Genomic DNA, 14,143 nt, shown 5'->3' on the forward strand with positions numbered 1-14,143 from the left:
CTGTCCCATAATGCCAGTAAAATGTGCCCCTGGGAAGAAATGTTCAAAAAAAATCCCTGGTACCAAATCAAATTGCAGGGTCCCTGACCCACCTGAGATCACATGTAGTCCTTCAATCTCCACATACCAGTCACAGCGCCACAGCAATCCATGGTGATACATGCGGGTCTTCATTCAGCACTGCAATGGTTGTGGCCTGATCAATGGAGGAGATGCTGCCCCATCAAAATTGGCGTGAAAAAAACTTCTAGATGGAGACAACTGCTGCTCACCCCCTGCCTCTAGGACCAGTGGGTCTCCCTGATAAATCGGCGAGGTTCCAAGAGCTGGGTGGGCCACCAAACTCTCAGTTCCCCTGTCACTCTGGGCCTGATCCCCTGACCTCAGAGCTAGAGGAATGGTTTGTGACGTGTTGGGCATGCTGGGTCTGCGAGGACTGCATTTACCATATCAGTGAGAGAGACAGGCTTCCAACACTTGGAGAAATGCAACTCGATTTTATTGAACTCTAAACTATTAAACATACTTGAACTGTGGGTTGACACTATGCTGAGTTGACTGGAGACCTGAGGCTAACCTGACCAGACAATCTTACTACCACATGGTGGATGTTCTAGTTGTTGCTCACAGGCTTTGACTGTCTCAGAGGCTGCATCCCACTAGAGCCCTCTGGCTTTATAGTGGCCGTGTCCTGTCTGGTGATTGGCTGCTGTGTTCTGTGTGTTCATTGGTCATCCTGTGTGTCATTCAATATCTATCTGTTAACCATCATATACTTGTGTGTATATTATGACAGTTTGTAGGTCAGAGCACATTCTGACAATTGCCTCTGCAATGCGCTTGGTTTGCTCCTCCGGAATTTAGTGCGAATTAAAAACTGGTGTGAAAATGGAAGAAGGAATTAATCCTGAAATAAATGCCCAAGATGAAATACACTTTAAAAACAGAGACCAACCACTGGCCTGACTTTGAGAAGTATGTATCAGAATGAGTCCTCAAACCATCTCATAGTTATCAGAAATGCACTTAAGTGGACCATGAAACCCTGAGTCCAGCAAAGATTTTGGAGCAACAGCTTGTTGGGGGAACTGCTTTAAGGAACAAGAATGCCCATTCTTGCGGCAGAAGGTCAGGATCGCTCAGAGAATATCAAAGCATCGAACGCAAAGAGGCAAGAGTCCAGTGCCCTTTGGTCCTTTCAACTTTTCAACACTCTGCACTTCTGGCCAGGTCTTCTGAACCAGATTTCTAAAGAAATGCAGAGCATACAGTCCACCATCACTATAGCTGCGGGGGAGAACCAGGTACACCCACTTGTCTGATGCTAGCAGCGTAAGACAAGTTTAAATGTTCAGTGTGAAGGTTAGCGAAGGGGTGAATGGATCAATGTTAGTGGATGGGCAGGAGGGTGGGGTAGCTGAGGCGGTGGGTGGCTGAGGTGGTAGGTGGATAGCCTGAGATATAGGCGGGATGGCTAGTGGTCGAGCTGATATGTGAGAGGTGGCAAGGTGGGTGGCAGGTGAATGAGGGTAGGGTGGCAGGGATTAGTGTGGCAGGTGAGAAAGGTGGCAGATGGATAATGTAGCAGCGGATGGGTAACATGGTAGGTGGGGAGGATATAGGTGGGAGGGTGGCTGATAGCTCTGAGCTTTGTACATCGTGACCAACACATGGAATCAACATCCTAATGGAGCGATGGTGGAGAAAACCCAGGATAATGTTGGAAAACAATAAAAAGCTTTCGGGTTTTTCTGGATGGATCATCTGAATGACCCAACTTATCCATAATTGACATCTGATCATGCTGATTCTAAAACAAGGTGTAAGGTAGCTTTAGTTATCTGTGGGAGTACAGATCGTGATACCAGCAGAATGATTGCACAATGCACAGGAAGCTGGAAAGAAAACAGAACCAGATTCCAAATTCATGTCATTAGGTTAGCCCACCTAATGCTATATTCCCATAATATATACTTCAGCATGGAGTTTCACTATGAACTTGTGTCATGTTTAACTTTTTTTCAGAACACCCCTATCCCAGTCCCAAGTTGCAATATCTGGCATCATGCCATTTGGAATGCCAGTTTCATTCTATATTTCCCTTTGCATTTCAGTGCTAAATGTGAATCAAGCTTTTCTGTTTTAGGTTTCATTTCAGTGGAACTGAAAGTTGCTGTTCTGAAACAAATATGGATGCATTCAATAATACCGGTCCCATTACTTACATGGTCCCTCTTATCCTGGACAGCACCTATATCAGGTGAATGACACCAACCATTTTGTCATGGCGGTGTGCATCAATTACGTTTTGGACACTAGGGAAATGAGGAATATGAGGATAGTGTCGAGTTGAGGTAGAAGACAAGCAACGACCGCACTGAGTGGCAGATCAGGCTTGACAGACTTTCTGGTCTATTCCGGAACTTACTTCTTATGTCCCCATTTTTTTATGCACTTAAACCACATTGTGCACGCTGGCTAATTTTGGCGGGTCAAGCAGCTGTTTGCATTTAAAACAAACAAATGCTGAAATGAAGATTTGAAATGTTGTTCCTGTTCTGAAAACCACCTGTAACATTTATTGTTTGAGGAGAAATGATCGTTTCTTCAAGCATTGGCAATGTTTCATAATGCATCGCTGTATGAACTCCTCTGTTGGCGAAGGCTCTGTTTCTGTTAATTCACATTTGTCTATCATTCTTCAGAATTTGACTCCAGTGCCCACTTCAAGAACTCAAGAATTAGGAGAAGGAGCGGACCATTCGGCCCCTCAAGCAGGCTCCACCGTTCAATAAGATCATGGCTGATCCGATTGAGGCCTCAACTCCGATTTTCTGTTTGACACCCCCCCCCCCCCCCCCCCGCCACACCCCCCGCTGCCATAACTCCCATTTATTCTCTTGTCGATTTGTCTCACAAGTAAACAAATTTAACTTATTAACTCACTCATCCTGTTGATTTCCATAGTGCTTGTATTACTGGAGGTTTAGCTGAGAATTCCAGAGCGGCTTTACAGCTGATGCCACCGCTGCCAATTTTAGAGCGATGAAAATTGGAGATGTTCAAGACGCCAGATACCTTGGAGGTTTAGGGTTGGAGGGGATTATAGAGGTTGGGATGAGTGAAGCCAGGGAAAACATGTGGAAACAAGGGCGAGAATTTTAAAGTTGATGGGTAGCTGGATGGGGAATGCAGGTCAGTTAGTACAGGAAAATGAACTTGGGCATGGGTAAGAACATGGGCAGTAGAGTGTTGGGTGAGCTCAAGTTCACGGAATGTTGAATGTTGGAGGCCAGCCTAGAGTGCATTGGGATAGTCAGGTTTAAGGGTAATAAGTGCATGGTGAGCTGAGTTTGGGCCTGAATTAGGTGAAGTTACAGAGGGGGAAATACACAATCTGTGTGATGGTGCTAGCATCTGGTCAGAAGTTCATCTTGGGGTCAATTATGACATCAAGGTTATCATGGAATTATAGAATCCCTATAATGCAGAAGGAGGCCATTTGTCCCATCGAGTCTGCACTGGCCCTTGGAAAGAACACCCAACTTTAGCCTATACCTTCATCCTATCCCCGTAACCCAGTAACCCCCGCCTAACCTTTTGGACACTAAGGGGCAATTGAGCACAACTAATCCACCTAACCTGCACATCTTTGACTGTGGGAGGAAACCGGCGTACCCTGAGGAAACCCATGCAGACCCGGGGAGAAAGTGCAAACTCCACACAGTCACCCGAGGCCGGTATTGAACCCGGGTCCCTGAAGCTGTGAGACAACAGCGTTAACCACGGTGCCACCCTGCCGCCCATGAACACTCTATTTCAGCTCTATTATCAATGCTCTATTTCAGCTTCAGATGATTGCCAGAGAGAGGAGTGGAGTTAGTGGCAAGGTAACAGAGTTTGCAACAGGAGAATGAAGGCATTCCAGTCAGTCTTACCAATATTTAGTTGGGGGAAATACCTGCTCATTCATTAGTAGATGTCAGGCAATCAGTCTGACAATATAGGGCAGTGGAGGTGTTGAGTGAGGTGGCGCTAAGAACATCAGAGCATAAGAGATAGACCATTCAGCCTGTCAGGAGATGATGGCATAGTTGTAATGTCACTCGACTAATAAGCCAGAGGCCGAGGCTAATTTCCTGTGGATATGGGTTCAAATCCTGCTATGGCAGCTGGTGGAATTTGAATTCAATTAATTAATAAACCCAGGTGATTAATTAAAAAGATGCAAACTGAGCAATGGCTGTTAAGGATAGGCAAAAAAAAACACCAGCCTTGTCAGTGATGTCCACATCCCACAAAATTATTTTCAAAAACCTCCTCTGCCATTTGATATGATTGTGGCTAATCTTTTGCTTCAATTCTGCTTTCCTGCCTGCTCCCCATACCCCAGAGTAAAAATATGCCCATCCAAGGCATACATTTCAAAAATTTGTTCTTGGGAGGTGGGCGTCGCTGGCTGGGCTAGCATTTGTTGCCCATCCCTAATTGCCCATGAACTGAGTGGCTTGGCTAGGCCATTTTAGACAGGAGACAACTGCATCACTGTGTGTGTCTGGAGTCACATGTAGGCCAGACCAGGTAAGGAAGGCAGATTTCTTCCCTGAAGGGCATTAATGAAACTGGTGGGTTTTTTACAACAATAAGCAATGGCTTCAGGGTCATCCTTAGACTTTTAATTGCTGATATTTATTGAATTCAAATTTCACCATCTGCCATGGCGGGATTCGAAAGCCTGGACTCTGGGTCTCTGGATTATTAGTTGAGTGACAATACCACTACACCACTGCCTCCCACTCCATGGATGTTGGAGTATCCACAACTTCTGAGGTAAAGAATTCCAAAGATCCACAACACCTTGAGTGAAGAAACATCACTTCATCTCAGTCCTATCGGATTTGCCTCTTTTCCTGAAATTGAGGACCCATGTTCTCGATTCCTTAGCTAGAGGAACTGACACCACAGTGCGCATTAGCCAGAGGAAATTACCTTGCAGGTCTACCTTGTCAGTCCTCTTTGTATGTTTCTATGTGATCCCCTGTTATTGTTATAAACTTGAGACAATATGGACCCAATTTTCATGGCCTCTCATTATAGGACAGCTCCTCCATGGGCCCAATCTAGTGAATCAGTACGGCCATTGAACTTGCGCATCTACCACACTCTAGCCATCTATCCAACTGAGCTAACTGATCTCCATAATGTAGAAATGCATTCCCTTCTCCAGCACAAGCATCTCTCACCTCAGGAAATAGATTTGTTTTGTTCTATTCTTTCATCGGAATAAAACCTTCAATCTGTACCTCTGTACTTCTTTAACCATCAGCTAATGGGAACAGATTTCCTTTGTCGACCTTTTGTAAACCTATCATAACCATGTATACCTCTATCAGAATTCCACCCCCCCCCCCCCCACCACCTTTGCTCCAAGTAGTATATTCCCAGCCTTCTCCAGCCTTGTAATCAAATCCCCTTATCCCTGGAGGGGGTGACAATGGCAGTTTTGAAAGAGAGGAGGATAGTATCTGAAGAGAACTGCTGACATCAGTCACCATGGAAGGCAGAGGGAGGCATCAGCGTAGTGGTATTGTCGCTGCAGTCATCCATATACCCAAGGCCATGTTCTAGGGACCCGGGTTCAAATTCCACCATGAGATGATGAAATTTGATCTCAATAAAAATCTGGAATCCCATGAATGAATTAAAAATAAACAGTACCTTGGGTCACCAGCAGTTTAGTGCGAATGGGATTGAGGGAGTAGGAGGTGGACCTCAAGGTGAATTGTATGAGACAAGGCAGGAGTGAAACGAGAGAAAGATGTGAGTGGGCTTGTAACTGTTGTTAGATGGTGTATCAGTTGTATCAAACAATGGGAAAGAATGCCACGTAGATAGCAATGGTTCAAGAAGCATGCTCACCACCGCATTCTCAGGGAAATTAGGCATGGGTGCTAAATGCTGGTATGCTTGAGAATTATGTTTAAAAGTGCGAACTATAGGCAGTTTTAGCAACATTGCTTTGTGTAAATCAGCACACAAACAGCTAGCAAAATCAGAAAATACTAGACATCTCAGCAGGTCTGGCAGCACCTGGGGAGAGAAAAGGGAGCTACTGTTTCGAGTCTTGATGAGCCTTTGTCAATTTGTCAAAGATTCATGCAGACTCGAAACGGTAGCTCCCTTTTCTCTCCACAGAATGCTGCCAGACCTGCTGAGATTGTCCAGTATTTTCTGCTTTTGTTTCAGATTCCAGCATCCGCAGTAATTTGTTCTATATTCACAAACAACTAACATGTTTTTTTGTGAAGAATGGGGATAGAATGATCAATTGGGGTGCCCGATGGCTTAGCTGCCATGACCTTTCCTACTTCAAAGACAATTCTTGGTTGTTAGAAGGTGATGCCAAACTAGCAGGTTCAGTGGAATCAAAAGATCTCTGACACCATTCAGGTAAGTCTACCTGTTCCATGGCTTTAATTCCATCCGTATCATAGAACATTCAAAGCTTTTGACATCAGTTGGACCAGATTGGACTTAGAATTGTTACAGAAGGAGTAGTTACAGAAGGTCAGAAATCATCTTGATGCCACATGTGATGTTAAGCTGTGCATGGCAGCAGTAAGTGGGCTGTGCAACTAACAGAGCAGATTAACGATAGATAACGTTTCCTCTTGAATGTTGAGTGATTAACGTGTTTTTAACATTATAAATGCTATTTATCTATTAATAATTAGTATGCAAGTGCAGCATGGCAGCACAGTGGTTAGCACAGTTGCTTCACAGCTCCAGGGACCCAAATTTGATTCCCGGCTTGGGTCTCTGCGGAGTCTGCACGTTCTCCCCGTGTCTGCATAGGTTTCCTCCGGATGCACCGGTTTCCTCCCACAGCCCAAAGAGGTGCAGTTAGGTGCATTAGCCATCATCAATTGCCCTTAGTGTCCAAAGAGGTTAGATGGGGTTACAGGGATAGGGTGGAGGTGTGGGGTTAAGTAGGGTGCTCTTTCCAAGGGCCGGTGCAGACTCCATGGGACGAATGGCCTCCTTCTGCACTGTAAATTCTATGATTCTGTGATCAACATTCCTCCTTATTCCCATTGTCACTTTCAAATATTGGCTGAAGCCTTACAAAATCACCTGCAGTCTCTGGCAGCAAATCCCATTTTACATTACAACTCTCTTCAGGGATTTGTTTCAGTTGGGTGTGACCCAGAATTGTGGTTTGGCACAAGCTCAGGACTTGGTTCGAAATTCCACCAGGGAAGGTGAGTGAAAACGGAAAGGGACAACGCCAATAGGTGGAGCCCTGTTTCATTTGATGGGAAAGCGTTCACGGTTCTGTCCACCCCATCGTTCCATTAATCCCGGAATATTTTCTGTGCATTCATGATTCTTAAAAAGAAACCCGTTAGTTTCGTTCTTAATAGTCGGCAGTGTGCGGGGGAGAAGTGTATAAAAAAGACAGCAGTCGTTATGGGTGATACAGCTCAAGAACCGACTGCCTCTCAGCACCAATTTGCAACAGGTAAGAGAGACTCCACATCGAACAATACACGAGGGCAAACTTCGGGTTCAGTTCCGCTAAATATTCAGGCTTATTTCACTTTGCTGAATATATATTTTGCAGACTCTGTAAGATGATGATGTCCTGGATGAAACTCGGCCTCCCTCTGGCTCTTCTCTACTTGTGCTCACCAAGTGCCAGTGGACATCACTCTGACCATCTCTGCATGAGGAGGACTTTCTGGCAGGAACTGATGCAAGGATTGGAAAATATAGTAAGTAGGTCGTAGAACCAAAACCTTCACGGGTATACAACCCCTCTTGCGAGTCAATTCTGCAGTCACCCTGCAAAGAAATCTCTGAATTATCAATTGGTGAATGGGCTACGATTTCAGACGTGATGTAGGATTTGGGGCTGGGATTAGGACTAGAAATTGGAACTGGGATTTGAGTGTAGGTCTAGGTCAGTAATTTGGAATATGGGGATTGGGATTTGATTTGGAGTTATTCTTGAGCGGGGACAAATCCTCTGGGGATTCCAGGTATAAGTGAAGTTATGGGGGGTCAGTTGGAGATCATTCAGAATGAGTTTGGTTCCTCTCAGAGTGACTACTTTTCTATAACTTCCAACTGATCTTAAACCTTGATTTTCTTTTCCAACAGAATCCAGTTTTTTCAGCGGAATGTCGAACTGAATATGATTTCAGCCTGAAACTTCCAACGCTTGTAAAACCGGTGAGTGAGGCAGAAACAAATGGAACCATTTCATCACATGTAAAATAACCAAGATAAACCACCCTCCATCCGCCCTTTTGTATGTTCAAATCTTGCTCTTTTCCCCCCACTTTTGGTCCAGGCGAAGCATGACAGAGGGGCAGCTATGGTTGCAATCCTGAAGGGGATTCAGAAGCTTTTCAGTCAACCCAAAGCACCTGTCCCCAAAAGAGAGCGGCGGATCTTCCTCAACACTGTATCTGAAGTTCTCTCTCAACTACAGGCATGTGTAAGTACACCTCACTGTAGGCCACCTGTTTTATTCAACAGGATAGTTCACAATTCCTTTGGAAGTTAACAGAAAATGCATCAGCCTCAGAAAATAGAACAAAAAGGACCTGTTACTTTTTTATGCCGACATATTTGCTGCGTATTTCCAGCATTTATAGATTTTTATTTTAGATTTCTAGCACTAAAATTGACCTTGTTCCTTACCTGACTCTGTTCTTTTACAGGTAACATCTCCACAATCCGATTATGTTCACCAATCAAACGTACAGGAAAGATTCCAGAAACTAGAGACATTTGTCAAACACAAGGTAAAATGTTTCTGTCGAAACATATATCAGATAATAATAAATATTGATAGCAATAAAAATACCAAATAGTCTATAAGAACAATGATGCACGAGTGAATGACTTGCTTGGCCATTTCGGAGGGAACTTTGTTGTTGGTCTGTTGTTACATATAGGTCAAGCCAGGAAAGGACAACAGATTTCCTTCCCAAAAGGATATCTGTGAGCCAGATTAATTTTTTTTTTACAACAATTGTGCTCACCGTTATTAATTCTAGCTTTTTATTTACATTCAAATCCTTCAGCCACCGTGGTGGGATTCGAACTCATGTCCAGATCACTCGTCCAGGCTGTGCAGTCTCGATGGGCCAAAAGGCCTTTTCTGCACTATATTTTTCTGTGATTACCAGCCCAACTAACACAGTACTTCAGCTTCTCCAAAAGTAGCTGTTTTCTATGGGGGCTGGTTTAGCTCAGTTGGCTGGATAGCTGGTTTGTAACGCAGAGCACAGGCAACAGCATGGGTTCAATTCCTGTACTGGCATGAGGTTATTCTCTTCCTCACCTGAAGTGTGGTGATCCTCAGGTTAAATCGCCATCAGTCAGATCTCCCCCTCAAAGGGGAAAGCAGCCTATGGTCATCTGGGAGTATGGCAACTTTACCTTTATTGAAGTATTACATGAAATGTAAGAATAATTTAAGAATTCCACGTTCTTGAAAAATTGTATTTTAATTTTGCTTAACAATAACAGGGAAGCTTTACACTGAGAACTAATTTCTCTTTTCTCTTCACAGGGAAACAGTGGCTGTTCTTGGGAGATTGTTCATGCAATATGCAGAGACATTCTTCAAGAGTTTGCCATGCACCATGCAAGAAAATAGGGGGGAAAAGAAGAGTATAATCTTAAATTAATATATTTATAAAGAAACCAGTTTGGGTTAAGTTTTAAGTATCTTCTTGTTGTATTACCTTCATTTCCGATTTTATCTCCATATTTTAAACTTGTAAAATCTCACTGCCTATTAAATTAGAATGTGTGTTCAGTGTGTAAAATTAAATAAGATGAAAACTCGTTATTTATTGTAAACTGTATTGTCTAAAGATGAAATAAAAAACTTTAAAAATTACAAATCCAATCTTCTTGCTTAATTTAGTTTCATTTCAGCTCATTGAATGCAAATTTGTGTAAAATGAATTGGCAATGCATAGAATTACATAAAATCCAAAACATAGAAACAGGTTTTTCAGCCCAACTGCTCTACGCCAGTGTTTATACTCCATATGAGCCTCCTTCCAATCTAATTACACCTTCCTACCCTATCCATGTATCTTTTTATTCACTTTGCCATAGGTATATATCAAATTTCCCCTTAGGTGCTTCAGTGTTACCTGTGAGTTCCCCATTCTTGCTTCTCTCTTTGGGCTGTTTGCCACATTGTTGTGTGTGATGTGCGGTATGATGATGAAGGGCGGCGTTTACTACATCATAGAATAAAATTCATACAATGCAGAATGAGGCCATTCGGCCCATTAAGTCTGCACCGACCCTCTGAAAGAGCACCCTACCTAGGCCCAATCTGCCCCGTAACATGTCCTATGTTTTCATGTATAGACGCATCTGCATGGACCTCACCTCAGTACACGTGACAATAAATCTAAATCTAATCTAACCCCTTAACCATAGGTAACTTGCACATCTTTGGAAACTAAGGGGCAATTTTACATGGCAAATCCACCTAAATTGCACTTCTTTTGACTTTGAGAGGAATCTAGAATACCTGAAGGAAACGCACGCAGACATGGGGAGAAAGTGCAAACTCCACACAGCCAGTCACCCACTGTGAGGCAGCTGTGCTAACCACTGTGCCACTGTGCAGTCCCATTCTACTCAATCGAAGGCTTTCTCAGCGTCCAGGGAGACAACCACCTCTGGTGTCCTCTCCCTGGATGGGATCATTATTACATTCAGCAGACATATGATCACTGTTAATTGTCTGCCCTTAACAAACCATGCCTGATCTTTGCGATCACTTTTGGCAGGCAACTCTCCAGGCACCTTGCCAATGCTTTTGCTAGCACTTTCGCATCACAGTACTCCAGGTGCGTCCTCATCAATTCTCTGTATAATTGCAGTAAAACATCTCTATTTCTAGATTCAAATCCCCTCGCTATGACGGCCAACATACCATTTGCCTTCTTTACTGCCTGCTGTGCCTGCACGCTTACTTTCAGCGGCTGATGCACGAGGACACCAATGTCTCGCTGAGTATCCACCTCTCTCAATTTACACACATTCAAATAATAATCTGCCTTCCTATTTTTGCTACCAAAGCGGATAACCTCACATTTATCCAAATTACACTGCATTTGACATGTATGTGCCCACTCACTCAGTCTGTCCAAATCCCACTGAAGCATCTCTGCATCTCAGCTCACCCTCCCACCCAACTTTGTATCATCTACAAATTTGGAGACAATACATTTAGTTCCCTCATCCAAATCATTGATATATAATGTGAACAGTTGGGGTTCTAGCACAGATCCCTGTGGTACCCCACAGGTCACTGCCTGCAAATCAGAAAAATACCCATTTATTCCAACCTTTTGTTTCCTGTCGGCTAATGAGATTTCTATCCATTTCAAGACACTATCCATAATTCCATGCACTTTAGCTTTACATATTAATCTGCTGTCTGAGACAATGTTGAAACCCTTCTGAAAGTCAAAATAAATCACATCCACTGGTTCTCCCATGTCAACTCTACTAGTTGCATCTTCAAAGAATTCTAGTAGATTTGTCAAGCATGATTTTCCTTTAGAAAATCCATGCTAGTTTACTTTCAAATGGTATTTTCATCTTCTTAATCAATTCCTTGGTTTGCCTTAAACTGTTCCCAATCCTCAGGTTTATTGCTTTTTCTTGCTAATTTGTATGCCTCTTCTTTGAATCTAATACTATCTCTAATTTCCCTTGTAAGCCCATGTTTTAGCAACAGTTCTCTTTCTACTCTTGCGTAAAATAGGAATAAACAACTTTTGGAGTTCACATATTCATTCCTTGAAAGCTTGCCATTGGCTGTATGCTGTCCTTCATCTCAGTAATCTTTCTGAGTCCTTCATAGCCAGCTCATGCCTCATACCATCATAGTTACCTTTATTGAGGTTCAGGACCCTGGTCTCAGAATCAACTACCTCACTATTCACCTTGAGAAAGAATTCTACAATATTATGATCACTCATCCCCAATGGTTCTTTCATAACTAGATTGCCAGTGAATCCTTCTTCATTGCATAACACCCAGCCCAATATTCGTGGGTGGGCGGTACTTATGTGTGAGGAGAGATTGAGTCAGTTAGGATTGTATTAACTGGATTCAGAAGAATGAGGGCGGATCTCTTTGAAACCTATAAAATTCTAACAGGGCTAGACAGGGTAGATGCAAGAAGGATGTTCCCGATGGTGGGGGTGTCCAGAAATAGGGGTCACAGTGTGAGGATATGGGGTAGACCATTTAAGACAGAGAAGAGGAGAAATCTCTTCACCGAGGGAGTGGTGAGCCTGTGGAACTCGTTACCACAGCAAGTGGTTGAGACCAAAACATTGTATGTTTTCAAGAAGCAATTATATGTTGCACTTGGCGCAAAGGGGATCAAAGGATATGGGGGAAGGCAGCATCAGACTATTGAGTTGGATGATTAGCCATGATCATAATAAATGGTGGAGCAGGTTTGAAGGGCCATATGGCCTCCTCCTGCTGCTATTTTCTATGTCCCTATGAACATCCCAAGCATAAGGGGGCAAAAGGACACCAACTACAATACAAGTGCTGGCCCGGGCCCATGCACTCTCCCACATAGCAGTCAGGATAACCAAGGATACCCACACTATGCCAAGACTCACGACCAGCCTCACTGCTCTCTAACCACAACCAAGGCAGCGTACAAGCTCCCTGACATTGTATGATTCCGTCATCCTCAACCAAGGAGACTCTGTCACCAAGGAGAAGAATCGTCAAGACAACCAACAACTGGGTGTCTCGGGAGGGGCACGATCCTACCTCCTACAACAATATTATCAGGGGCTGGTTTAGCACACTGGGCTTAATTGCTGGCTTTCAAAGGAGACCAAGGCAAGCCAGCTGCACAGTTCAATTCCCGTACCAGCCTCCCCGAAGAGGTGCCGGAATGTGGCAACTAGGGGCTTTTCACAGGAACTTCATTGAAGCCTACTCGTAACAATAAGCAATTTTCATTTCATTTCATTTGGAAAACCCCCCCAAGAGACAATACACACAATTTGGGACCTACAACAGTACGCAGAGGAACACCAGCATTAGTCAATGAATGCCAGACACGGACCAGCACCCTCCGTCACAACAAAATGGATACGAGGGGCAGAGCAGCACAGCCTCATCAGAGACGGAACCATTGCCTGCGCAGAGAGAGACCCAACTTCAAAAAAGGAGGGTATTCAGGAAGTCACTATATAAGATGACTTGGGGAGGGCACCTATCTCCCCCATTCAGCCTGCCCTCGAATCAAATAAGGGCTCCAACATAACAGATCCAAAGCATCCAGACTCTTACTTCAACCCTGTCACCCCCCTGAGTGGAACCCTGTCTTAAGAGGGGGAGCAGACCAGGAGCCCTCGAAAGGGGATTATTTGGAGCTGGGAAACACAGTCCAGCACCCAACAAACCCTCTTGCCCGACCAATGTAAACATAGTTATTCCTGCCTGAACCCACAAGAACAAGTGGCCACGGCCACCACCCACGCAGCCGAGAGAATATAGAAGATGACAAGTCAAGCACGGATTAACCAGCCGCACCGAAGCGTACGTCATCACATATTTCCTCCCCTACTCTAGACACACCAACCACAAAGAGGAATCACAAGGAACCCAGTCCTCTCGAGGATATGTGATCTGTCTGAACTTACATAGGAGTTAAGGATTTCCCAAACCCAAAGTTTTTTTAAAAAGCTTTTAATTGGCATTTTCAAAATTATGTTCATTGCCGTTGGTTTTCATTTATTATACAATACAAACATTTTTTTTCTTACGTTTCTCTATTTACCAGCTGTTGCCATCTGATTTGGCGTGTCCTCCCCCCTCCCACCCCCCTGATGCCCTCCCAGTTTGATCCGGGGGGGGTGGTTATTCCCCCTTCTCCTTGTTCCTCCCCTCTCCCCCCCCCCCACTTTCCTTTCTCCCTCCGTCGGCTTCGGCCGTGTCCTTCTTGTGGATGTGGGGGGGGGGGGAGTTGCCCCCTCCCCCTCCCCTCTCTGCATTATTTTTTTTGTCCCTCTCAGGCTCTCTGTCTTCTCCCCACCCCCTCCCTCTCAAGGTTGTG

This window comes from Scyliorhinus canicula, chromosome 5 (assembly GCF_902713615.1).
Source record: "Scyliorhinus canicula chromosome 5, sScyCan1.1, whole genome shotgun sequence".
Classification (NCBI taxonomy): domain Eukaryota; kingdom Metazoa; phylum Chordata; class Chondrichthyes; order Carcharhiniformes; family Scyliorhinidae; genus Scyliorhinus; species Scyliorhinus canicula.